Raw genomic sequence first — 8,757 nt, forward strand, 5'->3', positions numbered from 1 at the left:
TTTCATGTATGAATTCTTTTTGTTTTGTGTCAATGTAACTTGGTGGATGTGTTTGCCTGGATTTCTTGTTTTTCTTTTGTATTAAAAGTCTTTTGTTCTTTTGGACAAAATACATTCAGATTCCTTGTGTTTGCATCTGTTTGTCAACATTCTCACAGACCCTTGCTCACCTGCAACCAGAAACCCGTTCCCTACAGATAGGAGACCCATTAGAGGTTAGTCTGTGGCAACTGGTCACAAAACCTAAAATCCTAAGTTTGTAAACTAATATATGTTAAAAATCCTCAGGTGGCAAAGACACACTTAAACAGCCAGCCTCCAGCCACTTACCTTGTGCCTCCATGCTCTCTGCTTTCCAAATGGAAGTTCCTTTCTCCTGCCTCCCCTCTTCCTATTCCCAACCCGGAAGTCCCAGATACTTGACCATTGATTGGTCCCTTGAAATCTTTATTCATTAGGGGGAGGTTCTGCCTCAGTGATGGATGTGGACAGAAAGTAGGATGGAGGAGGGGTGAGGATGGGAACATTAGGGATCAAGTAGGGAGAGGGCAGATTGAGAGAGTATAGGAAGAGACAACTGAAGTGGGAAGTGCATCTCTAGGATGAGCTAGAAATCTAGGAAAATGGAAACTACGAGGAATCTGAGTCTGACCCTAGATAATACTCCTAGCAGTGGGGATATGAAACCTGAAACAGCCATCTCCTGCAACAAGGCAAATCTTCTAATGAAGGGATTGAGATAGCAAATGAGCCCTAAAACTTTTGACTCACAATTTGACCTGCATATAAGATATGCATGAATAAAAATGAAGCAGAAATTAAGAGAGTGGGTGAAGAATGACTGGCCCAGATTGAGATCCATGCCATGAGAGGGAACCCACCCATGGCACTATTAATGTTATTTTGCTATACTTACAGACATGCACCTAGAATAACTTTCATCACAGAGGCTTCACAGAGCATCTTATGAAAACAGGTACAAAGACCCACAGCCAAATATCAGGTGGAGCTTAGAGAATCTTGTTGAAGAGGGGAGGAAGGATTGAAGGAGCCAGAAGAGTCAAGGACACCACAAGAAAACTGACATAATCAACTAACCTAGGCCTACAGGGGCTCACAGAGACTTAACTTCCAACAAGAGACCATATATGATATGAATGTAGGCCCTCTTCACAGATGTAACAGTTGTGCAGCTCAGGCTTCATGTGGGATGGCTCACAGCAACAGGGGCTGTCTCTGACTCTGTTGCCTGGTTTTGGATCCCTTTACTCTAACGAGGCTGTCTTGTCTAACCTTAATAGAAGATGCAGCTAGTATTACTGCAACTTGATATGCCAAGGCAGGTTGATATTTATGGGAGGCCTCCTATTTTCTGAGGAGAAAAGGAGGAGTTGTGGATGGAGGGAGGTAAAAGGGAGGAACTGGAAGAAGAGGAATGAGAGAAAGATGCCATCAGGATGTAAAATTGACTAATTAATTAATTAGAAAATAGTACTGACTACTCTTGGAGAGGAAGTAAGAAACTCCAGTTTCAGGGCATCTAGAACCTTCTTCTGATTCCCTTGAGCACTACACACACATGGTTCACATACACACCTGCAATAAAATACTCACACACTAATCAAAATAAATATTTTTAAAGAAAAAAAAAGGAGAAATTATTTGAATGAAAACTATAAATCTCCCAAATACAGCAAACCTGAAACACAGAGATCATTAAGAAAATGGGATTCAGGTCTATTGTATTCAGGGTGTTTATAACTAGTGGAAAATATCTTAAACATAGGCCTAGGATTGTCATGATGCCCCTAGAAAACAAAGCTTCTCACCAGAAACAATACCAACAAATAGATTGTAAATTAGCACCCTTCAATGTAATGAAACTGGGCTTGCCGTGTGGTGAGCAGCTGAAAGGGGAAGACAGTGGTGGAGAGAGAAGATAAGAGAAAGAGAGAAATGGGGTGATATGGGAGATGGAGTCCTTGGAACTGCAACCTGTGTTCCACAATTCCAATAAGAACTTTACAGGAAGCTGCGGTCTGTGGGATTTGGTTTGCTGTATGCGTCTGGAGAAAAAGGAACAGAAGTGGAGGAAGACTGAAATAGAAAACAATGAAATGAGTTAGCCTACTCCTTTTCAATGTCATAAATATGCTACTTAAGTAACTCAGCAATTCTTTTTTTCTGCAAAGTTATAACAGCAACCCAAGTGTATTACCTATTCACTTTCCCAGTGTTGCTGGTGATAGGGATTTTTGGGAAATTATACGTCCTGCAATACATAATATATATATGATATATATTATATACATATGACATGTATATATATATATATGACATGTATATATATGACATATATATATCATGTGTATGCTATATATGACACTCATATATATATGTGTGTATATATATGACACATATATATGACACTCATATATATGTGTGTATATATATATATATATATCATAGTTTGAAAGCAAAGTTATATCATTTTCCCTCTAAGATAATCTCTCTCTCTCTCTCTTTCTCTCTTTCTTGTGTGCACATGTGTGCTTTTTCTCTCTTCTAGACCCTCCATATCCTTCTTAATATTTTATGTGATATGATAGGCAAGGTAAGCCCTTGGGGATTTGAATCGGAGTGAGAACGGAGTCAGAAGCACTCCCTGCATCTTTGGAGTACAACTAATCAGAGTTCCTTCCTTTCCCTTAAGGAAACCATGACCAGATTGTTGAGTATATGGTGCAGTTGGCCATAATGCTTCTAAGAAGAGCCATGCTTTTATCAGTTCTGTTGAAAAGACAAAGTATTAAATTCTTCAGCAGCAATTCCCTAAGGTAAAGAGAGGAAATTCCACTTTTGAAACATGGAAAATATCCCCAGCACTAAGCTATTTTAGAAAGCTGTGGTTGAGTCCTTCATCTGAAGAACCAGTCACAGAACAGCTGTCACCCATAAGTACATTTTCCAGCAATGCGGTAATGGGTGAGTCCCAGAATCGGCCCAGTTGGCTTCATTCCAAGTGTGGACCAAGACATTTACAATTCATAGAATTATAGTACTGAGAAACATACATGTTTCAACCTTCCAATCCCACCTACATATGAACAGGGATGAAAACATTACTGTTTTATAAAGTAGTTGTTGCAGTATTTTGAGTCATATCAATTGTAAAAACTGTCCTTTTCATGTCGAACTAAAACCTCTTTTCAGTTCCTACTCTGAAGAAATGGATATTTAGCACTGCCTTCTGTATTCTGGAGATTGTTTTCTTTTCTATGTTAGATTAAACCCACCTGGCCAAAGGGTGTCAATGTGGCTATCAAAGAGAAATGTAAGAAGTGGGAGGGCACCCGATTATGGAAAGAGAAAAGTTTATGGTAGTGTTGAATCATACTTACAGAGACCAAGACACAATATCTGGGCAAAGTATTCTGAATAATTATGCTGTAACAGCAGGCATGAATTAATATTATCTTGAACATCCATGAATATCTCAATAAAGTTAAGAAAAATAATCCTTGGACATGAACTCACCAAAACAGTGCCTATTCCCTGCGATCATAGAGAAAGCCTTTGCTTGCCTTCATTAGCACTCCCACGACACAGATGAACACATACCTGGGTATGGATACCCACCTGAGGATGTATAATATGGTCACAATAATCAATAGATCTAAATAAACTTAAGACTTACAGTGTGGGCTGAAGTGAAGCCCCTTGTTTTAGGTGCAGACGCGATTTAGCCAGCATCATTTTAAGACACTTCCACAGACTCTCTGAGGGTGGGAACCCTGTGAAGGAGCCTGGATCTTGAGTTTGTTTCTTCAGTCAAAGTCACATGGGAGAACCATGGACCAGAAGCAGTCCCAGGAGACTATGTGAGCAAATGGGAAGTTTTGCAGTGTTACTATTCTGAAAGTAGGTTCTTTTCACAGAGCAGTAAGTCTAAAACAAGCAGCATCGATCCAAGGCCAGGAAACACCAGGATCATACTTTTCAAAGACCATTTCAACAGACTCAAAATCTGAAGATTTATGCATAGAATAATATTATTGGTACACTAATAACATTATTAGTACAACTATACTAATTAGTGATTTTGCTACATTATCGATAGCATAATCATTTGTTATAGCATGAATTTAAAATTATTTAAATCCCCAGTATTACTGAATTCAAAAGATTATATATTTTCAGTATGAATGTTAAGCAAATATTACAAATATAGAGAAAATATTCATGCATATTAAAAGAAATCCATGGTATCTCACAGATAACAACTATTTAATCTTTTTTGTTGTTGTTGGTTTTTGTTTTTTTCGAGACAGGGTTTCCCTGTATAGCCCTGGCTGTCCTGGAACTCACTTTTGTAGACCAGGCTGGCCTCTAACTCAGAAATCTGCCTGCCTCTGCCTCCCAAGTGCTGGGATTAAAGGCATGTGCCACCACCGCCCGACACATCTATTTAATCTTTAAAAACTGACAAACTAGAGCAATGGAATAGGGGGAGTAATATTCAGTACCAAGAAATAGCCACCAGAAACCAGAGATAACTATAATGTAGCAAACAAGCAAGAAAGAGTGGATCACATCTTCCATCTCTAAGAGCCTTTGTTACCCAGGGTGTGGAAACAGATGAACTGAATGGTAAGTTCAGAGACTCCTCTCAGATAGTGTTCCAGCATACACCTTTTTCTAAGACTGTGTTTCTAGCATTAAGAGTACAGTGGTTAGGGAAAGCCCATGTATCATCTCCATGCAATGCTGAATACAGTAACTTCATTTGCTGCAACATTTCTTCATCCAAAATGATCTAGAATAAACATGTTTTGAAGCTCAGAGTGAATGCAGAGAACAATTACATCTTTCTTTTAAATGTTTTATTGTTCTCTTAGTTTAAGATTATATTAACATAAATATTTTTCATGCATTTAATACTAGACTTGTATCTCTTTAGCCTCCTCATAGACTTGAAGCTTGAATCTTTGCAATTCTATTCTGGAATAGATTCTCACCATTCTAGCAAGGAAAAATTAAACAAAGATGTAACAATATCTCCAATTTGAAAATATAGCATTTAATTAAAGGAATAAATTATATTTAGTGAGTTTCTGGTTTCTTTTTCCCCCAGTTTTATGTTTTCCAGTAATAGATTTTTTTATTTCATTTTCCATTTTGCTTTGTTTTGACAAACATTACTAAAAATGGCCATCTAGAAGCAAAGTCAGAGACACTTTAGGCATCCTAGAATTTTAATGATGGTCTAACTAATCTGCCTCCATCATTGTTCAGAGACTAATAAATAATTAATAATAATAATAATAATAATAATAATAGCAGGCTAAACTCCACTTACAAAGCATGTTTTGTGTGTCATATGTATTAATGTATGATGTGCATACATGTGTATGCATATTCACATTGTTCTGTTATATGTGTTTGGACATATATGTGGATAGATGGACATGTTTGTGTATGTGTGTATGTGTGGTGTGTGTGTGGTATGTATGTGTGTGTAAGTGTGTGCATATATGTAGTATGAGCCAGACTTTACATATGTCTTTCTCAATTTGCTTCAACCCTTCTACATATTGACACAGGCTCTTTTATTGGAACTAAAATGCATGGATTGGGCTAATCCAGCAAGCAAGATCCTCTTTTCCCAGATTCCCATCTAGAATCACAGGTGGTCTGCTGTGTCCATCTTCATTTACATTCGAGCTGAGGATTCAGACTCAGGCTCTTACTTTTACATGCAGATAACCCTGAATCAACTGAGACCTTTGTTCAGCAGTAGTAACACTTTATAAAATATAAGTTGTATATGTTTTATCCTTAGGGGACATTCTTAACTCATATCATAGTTTTTCTTGTACAATAGGATATGCTTCATTCAAGAATCCCATCATGGAAAGAATTCTCAATGATAGAACAGTGGGTTCATAGATTAAAAATCTTTAACTTACGCTCAGAAACAATAAAACAAACATATCAGTAGCCAAATGTTTAAAGCAGTTCCACCTGTCTTTATTCGCAAAGTGTTTGGGACACAGAAAGTCAAGAGGCAATAGAAATCCATTTGACTGCATGGTATTAACTGACATGCACTATAAAGGACACTGGTCACTGAGGTTACCCAACTTTGTAACCCACTCCAACTTATCCATAATGTTGTTGCTATTTCAAATGCTAGTCAACATGCATTACTTTAACCCTAAAGAAAAGATTCGTTTTTTCCACACTAATCTGTGAATCACATATTTTATTGCTTGACTTAATGGAAGAATCAGAAAGGGAGATTTAAGTTCTGCACGAGAGTGGGAGATTTTAAGATGCTAGACCACGGTCATTTTTAGCCAAGGGTCAATTGCAGTTCTTGGCTTACTTAAAGAGAACAAACAGATGACATAGTATTCACAAACTGGTTAAAACTGGAATTTCTTCCATTTTAAGAAAGTAAATCATGAGTATTCTTAAACCCCAGTAATGTGATCAGTGTAGAAACTTTTGGACAGAACATAACCTTACTCAGAGAAAAGTATAAGATAGACCATGTAGTTACGCAATCTATATGTCTTCCTTCAGGATTTGTGTCCAGTCTCCTCTGTCACCAGTCTCTACAACTCCAATCAAGGGTGCAGTTTTACTCTTCGGTTTGTTCTATTCTCACAATCGTTCATTCATTAGGCTTTGAATAAGAGACTAGTACTCCAACATGTATAAATATACCAAAAATGTGAATTTTATCTGAGTTCTAGAATTTTAGCTGCATCTAGAAAGTAAAACATCAACCAAATGACAATTATTAGCTGAAATAAATAAAAAAAATGGCTATTTAACATTTAAGAAGCTAATGACTATATTTGTTCAAGCATTCCTTGGGGTTTTATTCTTTTTTTATTAGATATTTTCTTTATTTACATTTAAAATGTTATCCCCTTTCCTGGTTTCTCCTCTGAAAATCTCCTATCCCCTACCACCACATCTTGCTCCCCCAAGCCTCCCACCCATAATCCTGGTCCTCTTATTCCCCTATACTGGGGCATACATCCTTCACAGGACCTAGGACCTCTCCTACTACTGTGGTGACCTACTAGGCCATCCTCTGCTACATATACAGCTAGAGTTTGTTTGTTTGTTTGTTTGTTTTTGATTGGTGATTTAGTTTCAAGGAGCTCTGTGGGGTACTGGTTAGATCATATTGATGTTCCTCCTTTGGGGTTTCAAATCACTTTTTCTAGCTCCCAAATTGGGAACCATGTGCTCCATACAGTGGATGATTGTGAGCATCCAATACTGTATTTGCCAGGCACTGGCAGAGCCCCTCAGGAGACAGCTATATCAGGCTCCTGTCCACAAAGCTCTTGTTGGCATCTCCCATAGTTTCTGAGATTGGTAGTTGTTTATAGGATGGATCCCCAAGTGGGGCAGTCTCTGGATGGTCGTTCATTCAGTCTCTGCTCCAAACTTTGTCTCTGTAACTCCTTCCATGGGTATTTTGTTCCCCCTTCTAAGAAGGATCATGAACATCTGGGCTAATATCGACTTATCAGTGAATGCATAGCATGTGTGTTCTTTTGTGATTGGGTTACCTCACCAGGATGATATCCTTCAGATTCATCCATTTGTCTAAGAATTTTATAAATCCATTGCTTTTAATAGCTGCATAGTACTCCATTGTATAAATGTACCATATTTTTTTTTATCCATTCCTCTGTTGAGGGATATCTGGTTCTTTCCAGCTCCTGCCTATTATAAATAAGGCTGCTATGAACATAGTGGAACATATGTCCTTATTACAAGTTGGAGCATCTTCTGGGTATATGCCCAGGAGTGGTATTGCTGGATCTTCAGGTAGAACTATGCCCAATTTTCTGAGGAATTGCCAAACTGATTTCCAGAATGGTTGTACCAGCTTGCAGTCCCACCAACAATGGAGGAGTGTTACTATTTCTCTACATCCTCACCAGCATCTACTGTCACCTGAATTTTTGATCTTAGCCATTCTGATTGGTATAAGGTGGACTCTCAGGGATGTTTTGATTTGCAATTCCCTGATGATTAAAGATGTTGAACTTTTTTAGGTGCTTCTCAGCCATTTGGTATTCCTCAGTTGAGCATTCTTTGTTTAGCTCTGTTCCCCATTTTTAATGGGTTGTTTCATTTTCTGAAGTCCAACTTCTTGAGTTCTTTATATATATTGGATATTTATCCCCTATCAGATTTAGACTTGGTAAAGATCTTTTCCCTATCTGTTGGTTGCCTTTTGGTCTTATTGACAGTGTCCTTTGCCTTACAAAAGCTTTGCAATTTTATAAGGTCCCATTTATCGATTCTTGATCTTACAGCCCAAGCCATTGGTGGTTCAGGAAACTTTCCCCTGTGCCCATATCTTCAAGGCTCTTCCCCACTTTCTCTTCTATAAGTTTTAGTGTCTCTGGTTTTATTAGAGTTCTTTGATCCACTTAGACTTCAGCTTTGGACAAGAAGATAAGAATGGATCAATTTGCATTCATTTAAATGCTAACCTTCAGTTGAGCCAGCACCATTTGTTGAAGATGCTGCCTTCTTTCCACTGGANCGTTTTAGCTCCTTTGTCAAAGATCAAGTAACCATAGGTATATGGGTTCATTTCTGGATCTTCAATTCTGTTCCATTGATCTACCTGTCTGTCATTGTACCAGTACCATACAGTTTTTATCACAATTGTTCTGTAGTACAGATTGAGGTCAGGGATGGTGATTCCACCAGAGG

The sequence above is a fragment of the Mus caroli genome, chromosome 8 (assembly GCF_900094665.2).
Source record: "Mus caroli chromosome 8, CAROLI_EIJ_v1.1, whole genome shotgun sequence".
NCBI lineage: Eukaryota > Metazoa > Chordata > Mammalia > Rodentia > Muridae > Mus > Mus caroli.